Below are 27,560 nucleotides of genomic sequence, written 5' to 3'. Positions count from 1 at the left end.
GAAGCGATCCAGAGGCCAGCTGAGTTGCCACCCCCCACGCCCATGTCTGAGGAGGACAGGTCCAACATTCTCACACTACTTTCCTCACGCTCTTCGTGGGCCGGGGATGTTGAAAAGCTTCTTCTGTGGGTCAGAGCCAAGAAGAGAATGGTCCAGCCCAGTGGGGGCAGACAGACGCTTTGCCAGCTCCTGCATGGTGCCAGGAGAGAGATGATGTGTGCAAAGGGCCAGCTAGGCAGGGGGGCCTTGAGACTCTCCCCACAACGCCCATCGAACCCAGGACAGTTGTGGGTGTCCCAGGTGGGGGCGGGATGCCCAGTGAAAAATACAAAAAGAAAAACAGACATGCAACACAAGGCCACATAGACAAAAAACAAAGGGGGTCATTACAATCCTGGCGGACGGTGTTAAAGCGGCGGTAAGACCGGCAACAGGCTGGCGGTCTTTTTTTCAGTATCATGACCATGGCGGTTACCTCCATGCTCATCCGCCGCTTCACCGTTCCACCTGCTGGGCTGGAGACCTGGGTCTCCAGCCCGGTGGCCGTCACAATACCGCCGCCGGTATTTCGACCCGCCTTACCGCCGTGGATTTCCAGTGGTAGGAACCGCCATGGAATCCATGGCGGTAAGCCCTATCAGTGCCAGGGAATTCCTTCCCTGGCACTGATAAGGGTCTCCCCCACCCCGACTCCCTCCCCTACACCCCCCACCACCCCTGCCATCCCCCAAAGGTGGCAGGGCCCCCCTCCCCACCCCGACCCCCAACATGACAACACTCATACACACAGGACATGCACGCAGGCACCACCAACACACATACATGCACACACACCAACATACATGTCTACATCCACACAGTCAGACACGCACACCCAAATACAGAAATACACGCACACATCCATACAGACATACATACAGACATACACGCACTCATTCTCAACACACCCGCAAGCATACACGCACTCACCCCCCCTACATACACAGACGCACACCCCTATGCACCCACACAACACCCCCTGACCCCCTCCCCTAATGGACGATCGACTTACCTTGTCCGTCGATCCTCCGGGAGGGGACGGGAGCCATGGGAGCTGCTCCGCCGACACCACACCGCCAACAGAACACCACAGCGCCGAATCACAGGACGTGATTCGGTGGGCGGTGTTCTGTTGGCGTGGCGGTGGAGGTGGAGCAACCTCCACTTCCCCGCCGCCCGCCAGAATGGCTGTTGGCGGCTCTCCGTCGTAAAAAGGACGGAGAGCAGCCAAGAGTCATAATACGCCGAGCGGCGAACCGCCACTACTGGCGGTCTTCCGCACGGCGGTCCCTCGGCGGTCTTGTTGAAAGACCGCAAAGGTTGTAATGACCCCCAAAGCTGCTCGTATAATATTTATGGATTTGGGTCTGGGCCACCCAATAAAGCCCGCCGAAGGGATATTGTGCATATCTTTGTTTTCTTGTGGTACCCCCGGAAACACACAGGCATAACAAATGTGTGCCTGGGGGCTGCAAGGAACACAGCAACCCCCAGGAGATGTTTACAAAAACTTGCCATAAGTCACCCAAGGAGCTAAAGGCATGAACCTGGGAGAGGTTTAATTTGGATCTAAAGTGCTATGAGTCAGAGCTGTATGCTTGAGCTTGAAAGTGCAGGGACCCCTTGAAGTTGGCCCTGCAATTGCATTTTGTGCTCTGCAGAATGTGAATAATGACTCAGACTCAAATGTGGTTGTCAATGAGAATGCTTTATTGAAAATATGGTCATTGAAGAGATTACGTTTACCATTATAATGAATGCTTATTATTAAAAGTACAGTTTCTATTGATTTAAATGATGGTGTCCTGTGATGGTGACGTCTGGCTGATTCTTTTAATGCGGTGACATGATGAGAGCTCTGGTTGCACAACAGTTCTTTGAGATCTCTGTAGACCACCCCCTTCCTTGATCATAGAGAACCTGGTACTGGAGCAACAAGTGGGTCAGTGGCTCCCACGTTTATACAGTCAAAGCAGATAGAGTATGTGGTTCCACTGTCTGCACTTCAAGAAACCATTTGGTGTGGTTCTAACCCTGACACAGCCTTAGCATAGAGTGATGCTCTTCACAGGAAAGTAGTCCCCAGCATGGAACACTCATAATAGAGGTATAAAGACGAATGAGCTTTCTGTGCCCGGATGTTATCAGTCTCAGTGAAAAGTGATCCAGGGAAAGGAAAAAGGCTGGCCTCACATAAGGGGCCCTTTTCACCTAGAACAACAGAGTCTGCAGTCCCATTCTTCATCTCCACCATCTACCAAATGACAGTGCTACAAGAAGACTAATCAGCAGGTCCTCCCAGTGAAGAAGAATAAAAAACAAAAAAACCTGTGTCCTCGCTTGCTACTCCAGCATCTAGGTATCCTCCCCTCAGCTTCAGGGATGTCAGCAATATATGTTCAATGTCTTGGAAAGCAAACTCACTTTCATCGTGTGCACAAGGCAAGGCCAGGGGCATTCATAGTGGATCCCAGGATCCCACACACCTATATTACTGGGGTTTACTCAGAAATTAAATACATGTCCTGAATAGGCCACACTTACAAACATGCACAACATACACTTGGTATGTTAATGCTTAAATCTGTACTTTACACAAATGCACCAGTAGGCCTCTACTCCAGTGACACAGATAAAGAGGTTAGGTCACAACCACTGAATAGCAAAACTGCCACCCCAGCTCTATAGTCTAGACAAATGACACTAGTCCACTGCCAGTGAAATTATGAGATGCTTAGAGGGAGCACCCATCCAGGTCACAGGACAGGTCCAGGACATTTTTCATGTCAAGGGGTAGGTGTAGTCCTCTGCACACTCTAAATGAGAGTGAAACCACTGCTAAATAAAAAACCAGATTGCAAATAATATCACTTGGGGACATAGGGAATGGGACACATCTGTACACCCTGCAAGGGACATTCCCGTCCCAATCATCCCCTAAGACTTTCCTAGAAAAACAAAGAGAATGCTAGCCTGGAAGAGTTCTTCCTTAAAAACAAATTAACATCAACCCTGAGCACCATTTCGGAAAACTCATCATCAACACCAACTTTCAACTCGACAATAGCTCAATTTGTAATCATTTTTGTACAACTATACCAACTCAAACACCTGGCGGTAATAGTAATACCATGGAGCCTACAGAGTGATCATACTCTGCTAAGTTTGAATTTTCTGCTTGACATAAAACACATAGCTTGTGTACCATATCCCAATGCAGAATTGGAACTTGTGAATGAAAACGAGGATATGTTATGGAATGGTTCACATAGAGCATGTCATTCTTCATGTCTCAATATCTTCAAATCGATCAAGCAACAGTGGAGGCGTTTGTGCGGAGTAAAACACCTCTTCAGATCTGGCACATTTTATTAGAACCTAGGAGGAACCTATAGGAAAAGTTGTGCCATGGCTATCACGTCAAATTTCCGCCAACAATCTTAATAAGGAAAAACAGAAAATCAACACTGATTGATGATGATGACAAGGCTAAAAAAAAAAAACGACATCGGAGCTCCATCATACCTTAAGGCAAAATTATATTACAACCATCAAAAACATTACAACAGGGTACAAAAAGCTAATTCAAACTAATAAAAAATCAATGTGACAAGCAGCAATGGTATCTCTTTATTGAGGAAGCAGTTGTAAGCAATGCTGGGTCACTCTGGTTACTGGTTGCAAATGGACAGGGATTGAGGAAAATAATATGAGCTCAACTATAGCAGCTTAAAAATGGGCAGCATATTGTCAAACATATCTCTACAATGATAGCCATGGCCATAGTACAGACACTGAACATCAAAGACCTGAGGACCCACATTCAATCATCCTGGCAGGCCAGTTTACACCTAATAAAGTACAGTATGCCTTCCAGAGATGTGGCAAACAACCTTGGTCATACCTCTAAAAAAAAAAGGCGAGATCTCAGAACCAAGCTCATACAGAACAATAAGTTTAATTGATGTAGATGAAAAATTAAGCACAAACATTCGGGATTACATAACTTAATTGACAGAAGAAAAAGCTTTTTAAACCTAATGGAACGACTAAAGGAATTATACCAGTTGCAATGAGCCACAATAATACAGAACCTAAAAGCCTAGAAACAGGTTTCAAGATTGATATCAACTGATCAGCATTACATCGAATAAAGAGCAGTGTGTGGAATAAAATGCTTGACTTCCTCCAATCAATGCTGCATTAGAAAAAGATCAAGGCAACGCATCAACCGAAGAGACGCAAATGCACACCTCTTCTATGCCATTAAAAGGCAGAATAGTATATGAAGCCACTATTATGGTACACAGTAGCACTCTCCCCATCAGAAAAGCATCTGATGACGTGACACATTATTATGTAATTGGCATGTGCATGTACAGATACTGTTCAGCATCCAGAATTCCCTTCATGTTCCTATGAAGAATTTGACATGCTGCGCAATATGGCTGCCAAGAAAAAACTTTTGTGAGGAACATTAAACCACCAATGCTGTAAAGTTTGTTTGAGGTATCAGAGAAGTCAGCTTTCAAACAAGCCATTTCCTGGCCAAGCCTTGCCATCTCCTCAGAGAAAATCTGAAAGCCCAAAATCTTTTTTAAAGCCTTAAAACAACATGGTTCATCCTCTTCATGTACGCATCCTTTATCCAAGCACATCACTTGGGTGAATCAAACTAAGATTGGTGAACTATACAAACTGTGACCTGTAGCAGTGCTCAAACACAAGACACACTAATACTTGTATGATCTATCCAATTTCAGATCCTCTTTTTTGTGCAGAAGTCTATACATTCAGAAAAAACTCTTTATATGCGTCCTTTCTTGTGCACATCATCTTTGAGTGAACAAACCAAAATAGAGCTTACTAACCTAACCTGCAGTACATATGGAAGGACACACGATGATTATGCGCATCCTATAAACATTATTTAGATAATATGCACCCTTTACTTTGTTGAACACCATCAAGACATCTTAGAGAGTAAATGATTTGCATATTTGCTCAGTTACTAGATTTTTGTTTCATGAAATACCAAGTGTCGAAAATGTAACTATATAAAATAAATAGTGGACCCTAATTTTGGAGAATACTGTAATAAAAAAAGCAACATTGGAACATTGGAATGTTAAGCACTCTAATGGACACAATGGAGTGCTCCTGGCTTCTAATGGCTGGTATGAGCCCCGGGGACACAACATTCCATTGTTTGCAGCTCACAGCAACAGCTGTGAACAAAGGTCTCACGGATCCCCAGGGATATCAATCCCACTGGGCTCCGTGACGGCTTTGTTTTACAAATTAGAACATTCTGCCCTGATGGGGCGGAATGTTCGAATAGCTTTATAGCTTGCTGTATCTGGGCTATACCTGCAATTAAAGGCGCGCTCTATTGTTAAAGGCCCGAGCCAAGCTGGAGGTGGCCTTTAATGGCCGGTATAGCCCGCTTTGGAGGGCTGTAAAGCTATATAAAATCCTGCTTTATCATGGAAAATTACCATTTAAGAATTCATGTGTGATGCTTGTTGAAATATTACACTTACGTAGGTGTGTCAAATGTATTCACGTCTGAGCTGAATCGCGGTGTAAAGGATTGCTGTGTGAATCGGGCATGCTTGAATAGGCTAATTGGGAGATGGATTGTGCGCTGCTGGGTGTTCTAAGTGTGTGAGTATTCCATCAGGTGGATTAAGAGAAGGGCTAATCTGTATTAAACTCTAGCTCCTTTTAGGTTTTTTTTGTATATGTGGAACTTCGTACCTGTACTTGTAGACAGTTTAATAAACTTACTGATACAACCTTGTTGTACATGTGGATCATGAATCCTACAGTCCTCCTTGTTAAGTGCTGACCTTTGTGTGCTTTGTGTGAGAAGAGCCTCTTCAAACACTTAAAAGCAGAGTGCGCTTGACAGGTAAGCCTCCTCCATGCATTCCTGCTCACTGATCTATGGGAACAAAGGTATTCATCATGATGGTGTTTTAATAATACAGTTTTGTGGAAAAAGAAAATTACATGTTAACTGTATTTTTCATGGACAGGGTGCTTTAAAAAGGGACTGTTAAATGGGAACTCATCAAGCAGGTTTTCATCAGACATACAGTCCCTTTAGCAGTGTTCATTTACCCCTTGTATGCAAAAATGCAATGAACTCACCTTCCTACTTACCCAAGTACTTGTAAAGTCATTATAAGTCTGAGATGAGTCCATCTACTCAGATTAAAGGCGTTTTGCTTTCCAACCTACTCAAAGCAGTTTTTAAACATCTTACCGTAGTCATTTGGGAGGTGGAAATAAAAGGGAGCATTTGCTATGCACGTTTCTGTTTTTTTCAGTGTCACGATGGTCATTTTGCAGACCCTTTATCAATGAATAAAACTTTCCCCTTTATAAGGCAAAGAATGAACGTGTATGGCAAAGGCTGCTGGTTGACCTGGATAATTCCATTCCCGTGGTTTGAGAGGTGTGCTCCGGAGCAATGGACCCATCTGCAAGCTTCTTGAGATCCTCTGCTGGACCCAGCTACACATAGAGCAGGAGAGCTGTTTGTGTCCCCAGCATGAGACATCTGCCTGTTGAGATCTTCAGGACTGTGTGGTGAGTGTGCTAGAGCTCCAGGGGCTAGTGTGAGGGGAGGCCCTCGCTGGCAGCTGAAACACACAGATATCAATGAGCTCATCAGAAGAAAGGAGGGGTGTAAATGATTAGTTTCACTCAAAAATGGAGGCTGACAATGGTGTATGGCAGCTGTGAGAAAATCCTCCCTTCATGGTTGATTCTGTCACTAGGGAAGCTGGAGGAAATCCAAATATAAATAAGTCTAAAATGATTTTAAAATAAATGGTGCTCAGTTCTGTTCAATAATGACACAGCGGGATTAGCCACTGTTTGAGGAAAGATTCATCCTTTTTGTAACAACTTTAGAAATTTTGCCAAATCTAGATCAGAAAGCAGGAACACCAAAATATAATCCTACTTGAATCTTGTTTGAATGTGTATTCTCTTTTAAGTTTCCCAATGTGTTCTCAATACAAATGTCTGGTGTATAATAACATTTTATTCTGTTGCAAAACTATTGTTGCCCATGCTCTTGTCAGGGGCAACTGAAATGCATGTTTATAAAGCAGCAGAACACAATGTTCCTTCACGTGCCTCAGTTGCATCTGATCATAATATCATTATCACATCCTCCTACCTACCCAGTAAATAACCATGCAACAAATCTGTAGTTTTCAGTATTTTTTTAGCCTCTTCTCTTTAAACTAGGACCTACACTCCGCTTCCAAGGTGAAGGCATGTACTAAGTCTAAACTATATCAGGACAAGGATCTTGTTATGCATCTGAGGCTGCTTTAAGTATTACTGACAACTCCCCACGCTCCTTGAGATGGGCTCTTCGATTTTATTACACTTACTACATCTAAAGGCAACACAAACAAATATTTAGGGGAGAGCTGGTCTTTTTGCAATTTTGTAAATGACAGATCTTGAGTGAAACTATTGTCAAAATGGAGTGGTGCAATAAACAGCAACAAGCACACTCAGGAGGGGTGAATGGAAGGAATCACTCATTTTAAAAACATTTCCAGGAACTGATCTGTCCCATTGTCTCAGATTTCTTTGTCCCAGCTATCTTTGCTCACTGTGTGCCTACGGCCATGAAGTGGCCATGCAAACGAGAGACTGCAAAGAAATTGACTTGTTTTCAGATCCAATTAAAAGTTTCTGTTAATCTAATAATGCCTCCAAAATTGATTTATGCTCACAAATATGCATATAGCACCTTGAAGTGAAAAGCTCAATTTCAAGCATTCTTAAAATACAGAGGTGTATTTTATGTTATATATTTGATTTTGCTCGACTGCAGAATGTGGTGGCAAATCAGCAGTTTAGAAATAATTGTAATTTCCTTTAGCTTGTGATCCCAGTGTTTCGGCCATACTGTAATCTAGTATATGGGGCGATAATGGAATCTGGTAAAGTGGCCACCATCTGCTGTATCCTTCCGGTACTGCAGATTCTGCATCTTTCGGGTTGTTCAGTTTTTCTCTACACATTTCGTAAATCATGTAGTAGAATGTTAACTAAATTATTATATGTATTTATAAAGCACACGTATCACCCAAAAAGTATAATAGCACTGGGAGCCCTAAATACCAGGGGGAAAGTCCGGCTGCACCGACTGTCCAAGAAAGGGCACAGGAAATTACTGAGGAAATAGCCAGGTTTTCAAGGCTTCCCTGAAGCGTAAATGGTTCGTTGAGAGTCTGAGGGCGGCAGGAAACTGATTCTATAGTTGGGCTGCTTTCACTGAAAATGCCGTCCTTACTGTCTGTTTTTCTTGAAATTCGTTATGCAACTAAGGTTGGATTAGGAGGATCTAAGATATCTCCTAGGTGAGTATTTTTTAAACCGGTTTTGCAATGGAATAGGTCCAGTACCTTGAAGAGTTTTAAAAACAATACATAAGGACTTAAAGAATATCCTCTGTTTGACTGGTAGCCAATGCAGTTCTTTCAAGGCATCCGGGCCGGTTTAAAGCCAGTTTGGCCGCCACGGCTTGAACACCATATAATCCGCTTATTAGGAAGTCTGGGGCACCTAAGAGGAGATAATTGCAATAGTGAAACCTACTCAAGATCACTCTGTGCACAATCAGTGTTTTAGCATGAGAAGGCAGCATGTGTAGATGTTTTTGCAGGCCTCAGTTTGTTGTCAACAATCACTCCCAGATAGCGAACAAGGTTAGATGAGACGCTCATCCTTTACTGGTAATGGGCAGAACTTTGTATGGTATGTTATGAGTAACCCAGGATTTCTGGGTTTCATTTTGTCTTTTTATGACCACATATAACTGTTTATGCCTCTACTTTAACCAGTATGAGGTTTCTGCACTAACTCGTACTTTTAACTATATGTTAAGTTCCACCCAATTGTCTAGTTTCCTTCTGCTTGCTCTGTTGCTTAAATGGTTATTCAGCTTTTCTGCGTGTATTCCGGATTCATGTACTCGGTGTCTTCTGTAACAGTTTTGAAATGTAACTTGGATGGCCACATGCAATGATGAAATCAGCAATTAGTTTTATCTCCCCGTGCTGTACAGTATTCTGAACATTTAAGTCACTGCTGTTGCAAGTACCTCTGTAGATGAAGGATAGTTTCATGTAGCCTTGCACTGTTCCTCAATGCCCAAGCCTCCATCTACTCTGCATCAGGTATATTTTTTCAACTGAATTCTTGTTAAAATGCAAAATATTTAGAGGATTTTCTGATTTCCCTAGTAGGGACTGTCTAATGCCATAACAGAGGACTTTTTTACTTGAAGGTCTTGGCACATTCAGAACATGCATGCGGTTGCACACTAGTATGAGTTCTCTTGTGTATTATTAGTGACATCTTTATAAAAAAATATTTTGCGACCTTCAGAATATTTACATGATTTCAGTCTATGGTGACTGTCATATGATCACCCTATGTAGTGAAAGGTATTTCACATGAAGGGCCAGATTACAAGTTGCTTGTAATGCAAACCCCTGTTTACGCATTAGTCCGAATTACAAGTTTGAAAGTATTTAATGCATCCGATATTTAGCGGATGCATTGAATAACTCAACCTTTGTTAAATTTCAGTAGGTCAAACCTACCGAAACTTAACATGGGGAAATGTACTGTATTTACGATATAATGCAGATTTTGGTGGTTAAACACCAAAATCCGCCCGCATGGTATTCCCCATAAACTTGTAAAGGTGTTATTTATTACACTTGCTAAATAACGTACCCTGTGGTATAATTATTTGTAAGGGGAGATAAATAACGCAGCAACTCGTAATCAGGCCCTTAGTACACTCCTATGATTTCTTTCCTTTATCTCTTCTCAGATGGAGTGACACATGATCCTTTTCCTTGAAAGTGTTGTCACATTAAGCAAACGTACAGGATTTCTCTGTTGAAAATTCTCTCATTTGTTACTGGATCCTCACATGTACTCAAGGTGTGTGGCTTCTCAGGTGATGCAACAGATTACCTTTTTGTCTGAAAGCTTTAGAACATTCAGAACATTTATATGGTTTCTCACAACTGTGAACTCTCTGATGTACTATCAGATGTGCCTTTGTACTGAAAGCCTTCTCACATTCAGAACATTTATATGGTTTCTCACCGGTGTGAGTTCTCTGGTGACTGGATAGTCCACTTATTCGCTTAAAAGCTTTTTGACATTCCGAACATTTATAGGGTGTCTCACCGGTGTGATTCCTTTGATGTATTATTAGTTGGCCCTTTCCAGTGAAACACTTGTCACACTCAGAACATTTGAACGGTTTCTCGCCAGTGTGTGTCCGCTGATGTCTCATCAGATTTGTTTTTTGCCGGAAAGCCTTATTACATTCAGAACATTTATATGGTTTCTCGCCAGTGTGTGATCTCTGATGTGTTATCAGATTTGCTTTTGGATGGAAGGCCTTATTACATTCAGAACATCTATATGGTTTTTCCCCAGTGTGTATTCTCTCATGTGATGATAACTCACTCTTTTGCTTGAAAGTCTTGTCACATTCAGAACATTTATATGGTTTCTTACCAGTGTGATTTCTTTGATGTATTATTAGTTGGCCCTTTCCAGTGAAACACTTGTCACACTTAGAACATTTGTACGGTTTGTCGCCAGTGTGTGTCCACTGATGCGTCATCAGATTTGTTTTTTGACAGAAAGCCTTATTACATTCAGAACATCTATATGGTTTTTCCCCAGTGTGAATTCTCTCATGTGATGATAACTCACTCTTTCGCTTGAAAGTCTTGTCACATTCAGAACATTTATATTGTCTGTCACCGGTGTGAGTTCTCTGGTGACTGGATAGATCCTCTCTTCTGTTAAAAGCTTTTTGACATTCAGAACATTTGTATGGTTTCTTGCCGGTGTGATTTCTCTAATGTATTATTAGCTGGCTCTTTGTGATGAAACACTTTTCACACTCAGAACATTCATGTGGTTTCTCCCCAGTGTGAATTCTCTCATGTGATGATAAATCACCCTTTTGCTTGAAAGTCTTGTCACACTCAGAACATTTATAAGGTTTCTCGCCAGTGTGTCCCCACTGATGTCTCATCAGATGTGCTTTTTGACGGAAAGCCTTATTACATTCAGAACATGTATATGGTTTTTCCCCAGTGTGAATTCTCTCATGTGATGATAAATTACACTTTTCCTTGAAAGTCTTGTCACATTCAGAACATTTGTATGGTTTCTCGCCGGTGTGCTTTCTTTGATGTATTATTAGTTGGCCCTTTCTGATGAAACACTTATCACACTGAAAACATTTATATGGTTTCTCGCCAGTGTGTGATCTCTGATGTCTTCTCAGAAGTGCCTTTCGACAGAAAGCCTTATTACATTCAGAACATGTATATGGTTTTTCCACAGTGTGAATGCTCTCATGTGATGATAACTCACTCTTTCGATTGAAAGTCTTGTCACATTCAGAACATTTATATGGTCTGTCACCGGTGTGAGTTCTCTGGTGTATGGATAAATTACCTCTTATGTTAAAAGCTTTTTGACATTCAGAACATTTGTATGGTTTTTCCCCAGTGTGTATTCTCTCATGTAATGATAAAACATCCTTTCGAATGAAAGTCTTGTCACATTCAGAACATTTATATGGTTTCTCACCGGTGTGAGTTCTCTGGTGTATGGATAAATCACCTCTTCTTTTAAAAGCTTTTTGACATTCAGAACATTTATATGGTGTCTCGCCGGTGTGATTTCTTTGATGTATTATCAGCTGGCTCTTTTCAATAAAACACTTGTCGCATTCAGAACATTTGTACGTTTTCTCGCCTGTGTGTGATCTCTGATGTGTTATCAGATGTGCTTTTCGACGGAAAGCCTTATTACATTCAGAACATGTATATGGTTTTTCCCCAGTGTGAATTCTCTCATGTGATGATAAATTACACTTTTCCTTGAAAGTCTTGTCACATTCAGAACATTTGTATGGTTTCTCGCCGGTGTGCTTTCTTTGATGTATTATTAGTTGGCCCTTTCTGATGAAACACTTATCACACTGAAAACATTTATATGGTTTCTCGCCAGTGTGTGATCTCTGATGTCTTCTCAGAAGTGCCTTTCGACAGAAAGCCTTATTACATTCAGAACATGTATATGGTTTTTCCACAGTGTGAATGCTCTCATGTGATGATAAATCACTCTTTCGATTGAAAGTCTTGTCACATTCAGAACATTTATATGGTCTGTCACCGGTGTGAGTTCTCTGGTGTATGGATAAATTACCTCTTAAGTTAAAAGCTTTTTGACATTCAGAACATTTGTATGGTTTTTCCCCAGTGTGTATTCTCTCATGTAATGATAAAACACCCTTTCGAATGAAAGTCTTGTCACATTCAGAACATTTATATGGTTTCTCACCGGTGTGAGTTCTCTGGTGTATGGATAAATCACCTCTTCTTTTAAAAGCTTTTTGACATTCAGAACATTTATATGGTGTCTCGCCGGTGTGATTTCTTTGATGTATTATCAGCTGGCTCTTTTCAATAAAACACTTGTCGCATTCAGAACATTTGTACGGTTTCTCGCCTGTGTGTGATCTCTGATGTGTTATCAGATGTGTTTTTCGACGGAAAGTCTTATTACATTCAGAACATGTATATGGTTTTTCCCCAGTGTGAATTCTCTCATGTGATGATAAATTACACTTTTCCTTGAAAGTCTTGTCACATTCAGAACATTTGTATGGTTTCTCGCAGGTGTGCTTTCTTTGATGTATTATTAGTTGGCCCTTTCCAATGAAACACTTGTCACACTCAGAACATTTGTAGGGTTTCTCGCCAGTGTGTGTTCTCTGATGTCTCATCAGATTTGCTTTATCACAGAAAGGCTTATTACATTCAGAACAACTATATGGTTTTTCCCTAGTGTGAATTTTCTCATGTGATGATAAATGTCTCTTTTCCTTGAAAGTCTTGTCACACTCAGAACATTTGTAGGGTTTCTCTCTTGTGTGATTTCTGTGATGTAGTACTAGGTCACCCTTTTGATTGAAAGTCTTGTCACATTCAGAACATTCACATGGTTTCTTACCAGTAGGAGTTTGTTGATGTATAATCAGCGGTCCCTTTGTAATGAACGTCTGGTCATACCCAGTGCATGTATATGGTCTTGGTTCAGCATAGCCAGACTTTTGTCCAATGAGCAAACCATTTGTGATAAAACCTTTACATTTGAGGCATTGAAATGTTTCTTCTTCCGTATGGTTTTGTTTGCCTACCATCAAATGGCTTTTTCTAATAAAAGGCTTGGTAAACATTGTAGATTTGTTGTGTCTTAATATGTATAGATGTCCTTGATTTTTTTCCATATGTGTATTTATATAGAAATCTGTCACATTTAGGGCATTTGTGCACATCCTCCATTATGCATACACTATGTTTAAATAATTACATTCTTGTAAAAAAATTGCAGAGATACTGAGTAAACGCATGTAGCTTCTCCTGTGTCTGTCCAGCTTAGTAATTTCATGTTAGCTAAATTTTACTTACACATATAAATGAAAAATAACTTCTCTACATTGTAAATTCTGAGCACTAGTATTATAACTGCAAAGTTGTGCACTTAACTGAAGTGCACAAGTGTCTTTGCCTTCACAAATTAGGTATATCCTTTCTACTGATAGTCCCAATGTGTATAGGTGCTCAGCTAAGTTAATAGCTTGGAGGTATCACTTCTCTATTCTAGCTGTCTCCTATTTCCTTTGTCATCAGTATAAAGTCAATATTACAGCATCAGTTGGCATTTTTAAAGCACATTTAGTGCTCAGTTATGATCTCTTTTCTTTATGGCACATGTGATTTATTATAAGAAAGCCATTTCTCATATCCTGTACTCTTCTCATATTCAGAGTTTATTTACATGGCAACGCTCTGTGCTAGCCTCTACTGAGGGGATATTCTGATGTATTGTTAGAGTTGGCTTTTATGCAGAAGACAGCAATAAGTAGATTGTTCTGTGGCTAGTGTCCAATGTATACATTTTCTGTTGTTATCCTGGTTACTTTAGCCTGGGAAGATTTATTGCATTCTAAACATTTGTGTGGCCTTTCTCCTTTGTAGGTCACTTCATTAGAGTTCCTTGGACTGTTAATATGTTGTCATATTCATGGGATATTCCTTACTCCTTTGTTGTGATGTAATATGTCACATTCATCAGACACACATCATTCCATTGGTGTCTGCTATCAATTCTGCACAGAAAAAAAGTGGTTTGTGCAAACAGCGCACATCAGTAACAATTGTAGAGCTTCTTTAGTGGAGTAAAGTTTCCGACAACTGTTTCGTACTTTACAGAGGGTTAATGTCTCAAAAATTGAATTGCAATTCTTGGTGTGAGCGATATTCCTTTGACCATTGCTTGTATTCTGAATTTCATTCACTTACGGGACAAAAAAAAAAAAAAAAAGCATTAGCATTTTATAAGCCAAAAAATACAAATATCAGCATTAAAAAAACCAATCAATTTGTTTGTTTTGCTATATGGAAATGAAGTAACAACAGCCAGGAACGCAACTGTAAGTGATAATCACAGCGCGTTAACTTAGAAATAATATAAACATAATCTAGTGACCACAGTATTTTATTCATATATGAACAAAAACATTTGCAACCTTGTAATGAGGTCCAGAGCACACTGTTGATCAGCCACTACCAATGTTCACAACAAAAATTATAATGGACACTGAGATATCTGTAATCCAATTACCAAACACACATGAAGAAACATAGGTAAAATTGGTTAACATGACTCTGCTGACAACATGGATAAATACAAAAACCTGGATGTGCAATACAATGATTACAGCATGAACTGACACTGACATAAAGACATCTATCATTAAATGGTGATATCCACAGCATGTATTGGGATAAGTAAGAATGCTTCTATGACATTTATTTATTTATTCAGTTATTTGAGGAGCACAGCAATACCAATTATAGTTTTCTGGTACTAAGGGAGAGGAAGCTGCATCCAGGGGTTAATGTTTTATTGAACAAATTGCCAAGGTTTTAGAAGCTTTGTACAAACAAGATTATCAGGCATTAATCAGAAATATAAAGGAAGAGAATTCCACAGTTTGGCAACAGTGACTGAAAGGCACACTGACTTTTCGGGGATTTGCAATGGGAAGACTGAAGAGGAACAAAGAATTCAGGTCAGAGAGTACAAACAAACCAACTCCTTGATGAATGTTTCGGTGTATATTTTTGCAACAGATCGAAGGTCCCATAGGCACAGTTTAAAACTCAAACAGTGATACTTGTGACCTACTTACAGCGTGGATATGCCAAAAACAAAGATACCGGGGCTGTGGTCAACCAGCTTGGCCGAGCGGATGTAACCTGCTCGAGCTCTGCTGCATTCTCTCAACAAAAGCAAAGTAAGTCTCTCGCCGCAAATATGCCCGCTAATGCTTATTGCTGATGTCGGAGCAGTGGGAAACTCTGAAGGATGCTAAAACAATAATGATCGTAACAGCTCCGGGCCAGCACTTTTAAAAACGCTGGTGACCTACACTGCTGCAGAGAAATGGCTGCGACGTGAGTGAACCCGCGGCTGTGACAGTGAACACGAACGTGGCTGACGACCTGCGCTGCGCACTGGCCGACATTAAACCCATTCCCATTCACCAAGGCAAGTGGCAAACGTCTTTTTTAGGAAAAGCTTTATCAAGGACATTTTTATACCAAACTGCAGCACTCTGTCTTTATTGCCTTCTTTAAAATGGCACCCATGCAGGATGGCACGCTCATGGTGGCACAGACTGGTCCACATTGTAATAATACCCCAGCACCGATGCCGAAATTACCCCTCTCTGCCACGGCACAGTGAAACACCACCTAGAAACCTACATTGAAGCAGCATTGGAAACAACATGAACACTACTTAGGTCACTCTAGCGCTTGCAGTTCTGTCCCTATGTACCTCTGAGAGCCTAATGAGACTGGTGGCAATCGGTTACGTGCACTCTGTTTTTCTACTCACCACCACTAAACTCCGTGAAGGAGATGATGAAATCTATTTAGTAGGCTTTAGCAAATTGTAGTAAAGCAGTAGGTGCCAGCTCCCTCCTCGTAAAAGAGCTCCTCCATTTAATCCGATCACAAAAGCTTGACGAAATTGACTGTGAAACAGGCTCGAAGCCTCTAGCTCCTTAGAGCCTCACAAAGGCAGTGAACCAGCAGCCATATGGACAGAATAATTCACTAGCACTACTCTCTGCCTAATGAGTGATAAGGAAATAATGCAGGGACCGTGACCCACCACGTGACCCCTCATGCTCTACTGGGGGCTGCCATTGAGAGTTCCTGCTCACTACCCATATTCTCAAATCCTTAACTGCACGCTACATGCCTCAGAAAAAGCCACAAACTAACAGTGTTGTTATTTTTAATCAACCGAAGCAAGAGACTCACACTATACTGCAGCCAAAGTGAGCGAAATGGCATTAACTAAGGAAGATCTTCTTTCCTCCCTTCAAGAATTTAAAAGAGAATTCAGAGAAGAACTCAAAGCAGACCTCATCACCTCTGGAAATCTTTTGATCCGATCTCAACTCTAAACTCACTAGCCTACAACAAGATGTAAACTCTATTGGAACCCGTGCACTTGACTACCAAGGTAAATGCAAGACTCTTGAACAACAAGTGGATCGCCTAGAGGGCTGCTCAGACCAACTTAAGGAACACCGTCAAGCTGCAATACTGAAATGTGAAGACATAGAAAAATCGCTCACAGCAAGATAACATTCGCCTACGAAATCTGGAGGAGGGAGAGGAAAGTCCAGACCTAGAGGTATTCATAGTAGGCCTATTCTCAGAAACTCTGGAAAAGAGCAGCACTAAGATTAAACTTGATCGTGTCCACTGAGTTGGCCCACTGATATAGGGTGAAGGGCAACGACCCAGCAATGTCCCGGCAAAGCTACACTCTTTCAAAGTGAAGGACACAATTTTGCAACCTACGAGAACAATAGAAGAAATATCCATCTAAGGTATGACATGTTCCATGTTCCAGGATATTGCTCCAGCTACTTTAGCCCGACAGCTGCAGTTCCCACCTATCACTGACAAACTATGCCAGGGCCACATCACGTACACATGGACTTATTATTATGGCCCAGCCTTTGAGTACCAAAACAAAACACATCATTCATTAACATAGCAGACGCCACAGCATTGCTTGGGGTGACAATCTCTGAACTGGACACACTCTGAGGACAATTCGGAAGGACCATCCATGAGCCCCAAGACTGGGGCAGAACGCAGACAATCGCTTTTAAAACAACATCCCAGACGACAAGGGATACGCTGGGCCCCAGGTTAATACGGTCACCCATGTTTCTTTTTACTTTATCAGGAGAAAGATTTTCAGAAGAAAAGAACATTTGAATACCAATTTGAACTAAACTGAAGCCTGTCTCATACCTGTACGGTAGGCCCCTATCTGGGAGTATAATCCTGGTCTGTGTACAACCTGCCACTCTTTCACTGAAAGACTACATAATGAATATTGAAACCCCAGAGACCTACCTGTCTGACTTGATCTTCTTTAAATTCTCATTACCTTAATATTGGGTTTACATAGCAAGAATGCTTATATGGTTTACGACCTACGCGCTCGCACTTAAGCGACTTATCCCAGTACTACATGAATGTTAGGGAACCAGGGTTCCCAAATGTTATTGTTTTGTTGTTTACAACTTTTTACTCCATGAGTGGAACTGTATTGCTGTGTTTTGGTGGGGAGGGGGATCCCTCCTCTTTCATTCACCTCTTAAATTTCAAACGACAGGCAGCAAATACAATAAGAAGGGAATAATAATAATGGTGAATAGGGAATGAATTGGCAGGACATGCATAATAGCCTCAGTTTGTACCCCCTATTCAGCACAAGCTACCTTTCCTCACTCATTCCTCACTCTTTTGGGGGTTTGCAGAGGGGGAAATCATACTAATGGGAGACACTATTCTTATCTGGGATCCAGCACTAGATAACACCCATCCACATGCTCTATAGCTGGAAGCTTCACTAAAGCCCCAAAGCAGGACCTCCAATCAATAGGTTTGCTAGATGCTTGATAGATGCTTGGAGGACAACACACTTTTCCACGCAAGACTATACTTTTTTCCCTCAGACGCCCACTTACATATTCAAGACTCGGTTATACATTTATAAGTCAATCATTGCAGCACTCTATTCTGGTGACCAATTTCCCCACAATTGCACTATCAGACCAGACCCTTGTAGAGCTCACACTAGACTGGACAACCCTCACACCTTAGATCCAATGGTGGTGGTAGGGAGCTGGGTTCTATTTGCAGTACCCCGCTGTTAGAAATGGGGTTTCTGGTTGGCTAGGGTATACACCTAAGCCAGGCAGAACCCACCACTCTAGTCATGGTGAGATAACCATGTGTGCCAGGTCCCTTAGCACTGCATATGCCAGGTGTAAGTCACCCCTAAGGCAGGGTGCATCCAGGCATATGTGAGAGCCTATAAGCATGAACAGATATGCCCCTGCTATGTCTCAGTTGATTCAGAGACATAGTAAGTGTACAGGGAAGCCATTATTAATGCATGTGATGGACACTGGTCATTATGGGTTCCCCAGCTACATGATGGCTCCTCTGAATCCTGGGATGTTTGGTATCAAACATCTCAGAATAATAAACCCACACTGATGCCAGTGTTGGATTTATTAATAAAACCCTGAAAACCTACCAACTCCTAGCTTGGACACTAACAGGTGAAAACCAGTGCAGCCACCTTAGACAGAGTTCTGTCCCCCTGAGATGAGAGTCAACGCTCTTGAGGGCTAAGAACAAAGACATGCTTTGGGCGGAGGTGCTAGCACCTCGTCCAGGCAGGAAGGACATTCCAAGGTCGGGAGCTTCAAAGGCCTTGCTGCCTTTGTAATGCGACACATGCCTCTCCAAATGGTAGAGGAGGCTAACCCCCAGTTCCTGACCCCACTTTTTGGTGGCAGGACTGGCAGGAAAATGAGGCAGATTGAGAGATGTGCCCACTTCATGCCAGTCCCACCCCTACGGTGGATGAGCTGAAGTGGACACTACCTAAATTTCTCCATCTTGTGTGGAAGGAATTTAGGCCACTAGGGTTATGCCCACTTCCCAACGGAAGTGGTCATAATGAGGGTGTAGTCACCCTAAAGGCGAGTAGCCCAGTGGCTACCACCTGGCACTCCCTGTAACACCCCTAAATTCAGCATTTAGGAGGCACTTCTGAACCCTAGAAGGCAGATTCCTGATGTCCTAAGAAGAGCTTGACACTAAAGAGTCGCATCAGCAAAGAAGACTGCAGACACCAACTGCCTTGGCCCCAGCCCTATGGGCCTGTCTGCAGCCCTCAATGATCCTGCACAAAAGACGACTAGTCCTGCAACCCAACGACCTCTAAAGCTTTGGAAGGACTGCCTGCCTTCGACAAAGATCAAGATCTCCCAAGAACAGCAGACCTGTTCAAGAAGAGACCAACTTTAAAAGAAAAAGAACTCTGCCCTGAGGAACTGCGAAACTGCCTCCGGGCTCACCTCTGCATCAGATGCCCATGGGCCGAGTCCAAGTGGCCCACCAGTCCTGTGAAGGTTCCCCTAGCAAGCCTGAGCCCATGTCCAGCGTGGGCTGACCCCTGCCGGTCTCTGCCTCGAAGCCTGCTGCCTCAAACCGAAGACTCCCCCTGACTGCGACCTACCCAGTAAGCTGTTCCGGACGCCAAAGCACACCCCTGCACCTGAAACCCCAGAGGAGCTGGACCGATGGTGCTCCCAAGTCCCCTAGCATCAGAACTTACCTGGGCAGCTGTGGGTTTTCTTCATTCAGCCTCCTGGCCCAAGGCTTCAGTCTTTCTCTAAAACTCATCTCGCCCATTGATTAACATTGGGCGTCCGATGCTGTTTTGGCACTCTACACCCAGCTGCCCCCATGCCGCTGAGGGTGTAGTTTTGGTGCTGCCTTGTGGCCCACCTTGTGCTTACCTTAACCCCAGGAGATCGACCCCTGACACTGGTTTACTCACCTGTAAGCAGCACATCTACGTTCACCCACAGTTGCCATTGGTTAACATTGGCCAGCCAACCCCAAATTTGACCTCTGCACCCAACCGCCCATGTGCCGCTGTGGGTGCACTCTTGGTACTGATTTGAACCTTGCCTGGTGTTGACCTGAAACCCCGAATACTGGATTTGTAAGTCGTGTACTAACCTACAAAACTGCATTCTTGTTTTCCTGCTATAGGTTAACATTGAGAACTCTAAAAATTGCGAGTCGACTTTTGAAACTGCAAAGTATTTATCATCTAAAAAGTACCTTATAACAAAGTTATTTGGTTCAAAGCATATATAAGAGCAAACGTTATTTTTCTAAACTGGTCTCAGATTTATTCATTGAGTGTGTGTCACATTTATTGCCTCTGAGTACAACAAACGTTGAACACAACTCCATGATAAACCTAATTCCTCGCCCACACTACCACAAATAGAGCATTAGACCAAGTTACTTTTGCCTCTTCAAACCAATTGGGGATCCAATGGACTCTCTGCATAGTGTACTTCATTTTAGTGAACTATATAGCGAACCAGCTTCCTTCACTGGTTTTTCCCCTGTTCTCTTACTAGGGACAACCTCTTTCAAAACGAGATACGTAAAACCATTCGAGATTTTTTCCAACTGAACGACCCTCGAGTCACCTGTCCGCTACATGGGATGCCTTTAAAGCAGTCATTAGAGGGAAATGTAGCTCCCTGTCATCTGCTTTAATAAAAAAAAAAAACTCAAGATAGGCTCACTCTTGAAACGGAACTCCAAACAGCAGGAAGGGCACAGACTGTCCGCCCTTGCACTCCAAAGGAAGGTCACAGCCCGCAGAGGGAAACTGAGGCCCTCATTATGTCCCTGGCGGTCTTCGACCACCAGGGTTAATGTTGCGGTAGTACCGCCAACAGGTTGGCGGTACATACAGCCACATCATGAGATTCATCCACACAGCCCTCTACCCCCCATACAAGCACACAGACACGCACCATGCATACACCCATTAACTTACACTCTTCCATACAAGCATTCATACACACACTGGCATACAAGCATTCATTCACGTATTCTTCCAGACGTACACACACAACACGCCCCCCGCCCTTCGACCCCCCCTCCCGGATGATCACCTTACTGGCTCTGGGGAGGTCGTCCCGAAGGGAATGGAAAGGGGCACTGCTACCACCAGCACCGCCCCGCCAGCTGAACACTGCCAGGACGTATCACAGGTCAAAGCGTGTACACATTTAGCACGGGAAACGTCCTAAACAACGCATCGTCAACAACGCAGATGTTTCCCATGCAAGTAGAACAATGCTTGCCTGAGCAACGGCAGAGAGCAGTCTAGCGGATCGGGAGAGGACGCAGTGAGGTAAGTGGTGCTAGGGCAGGGTTTGGGGAGGTAGTTTTTAGGGGTGGTGGAGTAGTTTTTTTTTTTTAGGGGAGGGGTGGGGAGTTGGGTAGGTTTCTTTTTTAGGGCTTAGGGTGGGTGGCGAGTAGGGGAAGTTTATTTTTTAGGGGTGGGGGAAGTTTTAAGGAAGTGTAGGAGAATGGAGGAGGGAAGGAAGGAATGAACGGGAGAGGCAGCGGTGAGATAGGTGTGGCTGAGTTTTGGGGGGTAGTTTTTAGCAGTGGGGTGGATTTAGGACTTAGGGTGGGGGGTTGGGGAAGTTTATTTGTTAGGGGTGGGAGTGTAGGGGGTCAGGGTAGATTATTCTTTAGGGCTTAGCTTGGGGGGTCAGGGTAGTTTATTAGGGGTGGGGGAGGTTTTAGTGCTCAGGGCGGGTGGGGGGTGTCGAGGTAGTTTATTGTTTTAGGGGCGGGAATTTGTTTTTAGGGCTTAGTGTGTGTGAGGGGGGTCGGGGTAGTTTAGTTATTAGGGGTGGGAGAAGTTTTTAGAGCTCAGAGTGGGTGGGGGGTGTTGAGGTAGTTTAGGTTTTAGGGGCAAAGGTGGGGGGATTGGCGGTAGTTTTGTTTTACGGTTTAGGGTGGGTGGGTCAGGGTAGTTTAGCTATAGGGGGGGGAAAGATTTTATGGCTCAGGGTGGGTAGTGGGTGTTTGGGTAGTTCACTTATTAGTGGTGGGGGTTTGGGTACTTTTTTAGGTTAAGGGGGGTGGTTCTATGACACAATCATGCATGCCGTTTCCACATATGCCTTTACTAAGCATGCTTTTACAATGAAATTTGTGGTAAAGGCATGTGTTGAAAATACGCGGTTGTGGTTCCGACTGCGTTGTTAAGGAATGCATGGTTCCGGAACGCGTGGTTGTCATACAACAATTTAGCACAACTAAGGGTTAAACATGAGAAAGAGTATGTCAGCTACATATATAGAGAGACAAGAGATTTAGCTAATACCTTCTGTGATTTCTACAAACTCCTTTACAAGTCTGAGACACCAAGGGAAGAGGCACAGCTAGACTATTTGAAGCGGGTCGATTTACCCACAGTGACACCGGATCAGAATGAGGAACTGGGTTGTCTGATCAGAGACGACGAGGTCCAAACTGCAATTAGTGCCCTTAAATTACACAAATCACCAGGACCCAATGGGTTTACAGCCCAATTCTATAAAACCTTCAGCTCAGATTTAATACCCCACCTCACACTTCTATTCAATCACATGACTACCACTCGAATGTTGCCCCCTCAATGAGTGAAGCTTTAATCTCGATCATACTGAAACTAGGGAAGGACCCTCACTACTGCACTTCCTATAGGCCTATATCCTAACTCAATCTATGCTAAAATCCTAGCTACCAGCTTGGAAACAATTATTGATCCATCCCGAACAATCAGGTTTTATTCAAGGGAGACAGACATATGATAACTTAAGGATGGTGCACCTAGGGGTGTGGAATTTAATAAAATATCTTCTTGTCCATGGGGCAGGTTGTCTCTTAAATCTACTTGTCTGGTAAAACAAAACCTACTTGTTCCTTTGGTGCCATGTAGTATGCTGACAAATTATGGCAGCAATCTCATTAAGTAAGAACTCTGATAATAGCTGTAGAAGGCTGGCCCAATGTGTGGTGGACACCTATGGTGTTACACCTTATACTGGGTCCAGGCAGCCTTTATTAGATAGCATTACAGTGTCTATGTAGCCAGGGCTTTCTAATGGTAGCTGTGGTAAGCAGCCAAGACTTATCTAGAAGGAGTGTGAAGCACCTGCAATTCCACTGTAGTCACCCAGTAATTTATCACACATGAAAGGAACCACACAGTGTGGCAAAAGAATAAGTTACTTGCCTTCGGTAACGCTTTTTCTGGTGGATACATTAACTACCTGTGGATTCCTCACCTAAAGAATTCTCCCCTCGCACCAGCCTCGACGGAAATTTCTTCTAGCTCTGCACGTCGACGATGACGTCACAATTGCCCGACTCCACGCGACGCCGTATGACGTCATCTAGGCAATAAGAAGCCCTAGTCAACGTGCAGATGTCAGTTATCACCATTTTTTACGTGCCAAAGAGGCGAACAGTGACCCTAAAGAGAACATAATCACATGAAATGGAATGAAATCACAACATTTATTACAATAAAGATAAAGATAAATATAAAGCCAGGTAACCGCAATCATTGCTCTATATGAAAGGAAAATATGTCAAGACCAAACATGTGTTCCTTGAACTATCTAAATTGGTGAATGAAATGTATATATATACATGCTTCAACCATATACAAAATTCAGGTATATACATATATACAAAACAAACGATGCTCACCCATGGATTTCATGGTATGACCAGTCAGGCAACGGGGAGGCGGGCGGGACCGTGAGGAATCCACAGGTAGTTAATGTATCCACCAGAAAAAGCGTTACCGAAGGTAAGTAACTTATTCTTCTGATGGATATTCTTCCTCACCTAAAGAATAGAGTCCCAAAGCAGTACAACCTCCAGAGGTGGGTGCCAGGAAGGTCAAACCAAGAAATCCTGCAGCACCGAGCGAGCAAAATGGCCATCCCTCCTAACCTCAGAATCCAAACAGTAATGTTTAACAAAAGTATGGAGGGACATCCAAGTCGCCGCCCTGCAGATGTCAGCCACAGGAACACCCCTAGCCAAAGCTGAAGAAGCAGTCTTAGCTCTAGTGGAATGGGCACGAAGCCCCACAGGTGGTTCTTTCTTCGCCAAAGAATAACAAATTTTAATACATAGAATGAGCCACCTGGATAGTGTTCTCTTGTGGACAGCTCTACCTTTCCTCTTCCCCACGTATCCAACGAAGAGCTGATCATCTTGCCTGAACTCCCTTGTCCTGTCGACATAGAAGCTCAGCGCTCTTCGTGGATCCAGCCGGTGGAGCCTCTCTTCCTTCTTGGATGGATGAGGTGGAGGGTAAAAGGAAGAGAGAGTAATAGACTGCCCCAAGTGAAAGGGTGTAACAACCTTCGGGAGGAAAGCCGCCTTGGTCCTTAACACCACTTTGTCTCTATAGAAAGAAAGGTATGGGGGCTCTACACTAAGAGCCTGAAGCTCACTGACCCTTCTGGCCGATGTTATGGCCACCAGGAAAACAGTCTTGAGAACTAGCAACCGCAAAGAGCAAGAATGCATCGGGTCAAAAGGGGACCCCATTAAAAATGTTAACACCAAATTAAGGTCCCACTGAGGCATAACAAATGGTGATGGTGGAAATTTGTTAGTAAGCCCCTTAACAAACCTTAAAACAATAGGAGACTTAAACAAGGAAGGCTGATCAGGAAGGCACAGAAAAGCCGACAGTGCAGCTAAATAACCCTTGACTGTGGCAACCACACAACCTTTCTGCGCCAGGAAAAGAGCAAATGACAATATGTCAGACAAACAAGCCTTTAAGGGATCAATTCTGTTCTCTCCACACCAGCTTACAAATTTAGCCCAACGACTTGCATAGATCGACTTGGTGGAGTGTCGCCTGGCCGATAAAATAACATCCACCACTTCTGGTGGGAGAGAAAAAGCACTCAGATTGCCCCGTTCAATCTCCAGACATGAAGGTGCAGGCTCTGGAGGTGGGGGTGTAGAATCTGCCCCTGCGACAGAGAGGAGGTCCACCCTGTAAGGGAGACGGAGCGGAGGGCACTAAGAGAGTTGGAGAAGGTCTGAATACCACACCCTTCTTGGCCAATCCAGAGCTATTAAGATAACCTGGGCTCGGTCTTGGCGGATCTTCCTCAGAACTCGAGGAATCAAGGGTATGGGAGGAAACACGTAAAGCAACTGACCCTTCCAGGACATCTGAAACGCGTCCCCCAAAGCTCCTTGCACCGGATACTGGAGGCTGCAAAATAGCGGGCACTGCACATTCTCCTGAGTTGCAAACAGATCTATCTGTGGATATCCTCACATCTGGAAGATGTACAGAACCAGATCTGGATGAAGACGCCAATCGTGGTTGACCGAGTTGTGTCGACTGAGAACGTCCGCACGCACGTTCAGAGCCCCAGCCAAATGATGTGCTACCAAGCAGATCTTGTGATCCTGAAGCCAGGACCAGAGTCGAAGAGCTTCTCTGCAGAGAAGATACGATCCCACTCCTCCCTGCTTGTTTATATACCACATCGCAGTAGTATTGTCCGTTAGGATCTGGACTGACTGACCGCGAATGGAAGGGAGGAAGGCCTTGAGAGCCAGACGTACTGCCCGCAATTCCAAAAGATTGATGTGAAATCTCTGTTCCACTGGAGACCAAAGGCCTTTGACCTCCAGGTCCCCCAGATGATCTCCCCACCCTAGAGTGGAAGCATCCGTTACCACTGTGGCCACTGGTGGTGGTAGCGAGAACGGCCTTCCTTGTGACGGGTTGTCGACCACTGCCCACCAATGAAGATCCACTGCAGTGTCTCTGGAGATCTTTATCGATTCCTTGAGATCTCCTTTGTGCTGAAACCACTGCCTGCGGACGCACCACTGAAGAGCCCTCATGTGCCAGCTTGCATGAGTGACCAGCAGTATGCAAGAAGCAAACAGACCGAGCAGACGAAGGACCTTGAGGACTGGAACTACCGCTCCCATTTCGAGACATTGGAATCAACGCCTGGATGTTCTGAACCCGCTGGGGCGGAGGAAAGGCCCGATTCAATGTTGTGTCCAATACTGCCCCTATGAACAGGAGGCGTTGAGAGGGATCCAGGTGAGATTTGGGCACATTGATTGAAAAACCCAGGTCGTACAACAATTGAGTTGTTGACTGGAGATGACGCCGCACAAGCTCCGGAGTCTTGGCTTTGATCAACCAATCGTCCAGATAGGGAAACACCGCTATCTCCCTTCTTCTGAGCTCTGCCGCTACCACCGCCATCACCTTTGTGAAGACTCGAGGTGCCGAAGTAAGACCAAAAGGGAGGACCGCAAACTGATAATGCTGCAATCCCACCACAAACCGGAGATACTTCCTGTGCGATTTGAGGATCGGAATATGGAAATATGCGTCCTGCAAATCGTCAGACACCATCCAATCTCCTTCGTTCAATGCCAAAAGAACCTGTGAAAGGGTCAGCATTTTGAACTTTTCCTGCCTGAGGAACCAATTCAAAATCCTCAAGTCCAGAATTGGTCTTAACCGACCATCCTTTTTGGGGATCAGGAAGTACCTTGAATAACAGCCCTGATCCCTCTCCTGCTCGGGAACCAACTCCACTGCGCCTTTTGCCAATAGGGATAACACCTCCTGTTGTAGTAACAGAAGATGGTCTTCCGAACAGAAGGATGGGCGGGGAGGGAAGGGAGGAGGGAACTCCCGAAAGGGAAGAGCATACCCCCTCTTCACAATGTCGATGACCCAAGAGTCTGTTGTTATAAACTCCCACATTGCAAGAAAATGAGCAAGTCTCCCCCCTACCGGAGACAAGTGGACAGGGAGTGGTGGAGGACTAAGGTTGCTTTCCCTGCTGCACCCCTCCCGAGGAAGAGGAAGAGGCAGAGTGCTGCTGGGTGGCTCCTCTTGTACGGACTCTGCCCCTGCCCCTGAAGGATCTGTGTGGCAGGGAGCTTGCAGTTTGTTGTGGTCCTTGAAATCTGCCACGAAAGGAGGAGCCACGTCCAAAACACCTAAACCTCCTATAAGATATAAAGGAGGAGGAGGCAGCTGATTGAAGTCCTAGCGATCTCGCTGTGGCTCTGCTCTCTTTAAATCGTTCTAGAGCAGAATCTGCCTTCGTTCCAAAGAGTTTTTCGCCATCAAATGGCAGATCAAGGAGAGTCGCCTGCACATCCGTTGAAAAGCCAGACGAACGTAGCCAAGATTGTCGTCTGGAAACTATGGACGTGCCCATAGCTCTTGGCACTGAGTCCGAAGTGTCCAACCCAGACTGGATCACCTGGGTCGCCGCCACCTGAGCGTTCATCAGCAATTGTAACACTTCCTGTGACAAGTTCGGATGGCCTTTTGCTTCCTCCATAAGGGCA

General features: G+C 43.8%; 1 pseudogene; it reads right to left on the bottom strand.

Annotated features, from left to right (window-relative positions):
- Positions 1-1,728: 1,728 nt before the first annotated feature.
- LOC138248886 (zinc finger protein 585A pseudogene) overlaps positions 1,729-27,560 on the bottom strand; it is a 100,399-nt pseudogene continuing 74,567 nt past the window's right edge.

This window comes from Pleurodeles waltl, chromosome 8 (genome assembly GCF_031143425.1).
Source record: "Pleurodeles waltl isolate 20211129_DDA chromosome 8, aPleWal1.hap1.20221129, whole genome shotgun sequence".
Taxonomy (NCBI): Eukaryota; Metazoa; Chordata; class Amphibia; order Caudata; family Salamandridae; genus Pleurodeles; species Pleurodeles waltl.
Note: the sequence above shows the minus strand (reverse complement) of the source record. Positions and strands in the feature narration are given on the sequence as shown.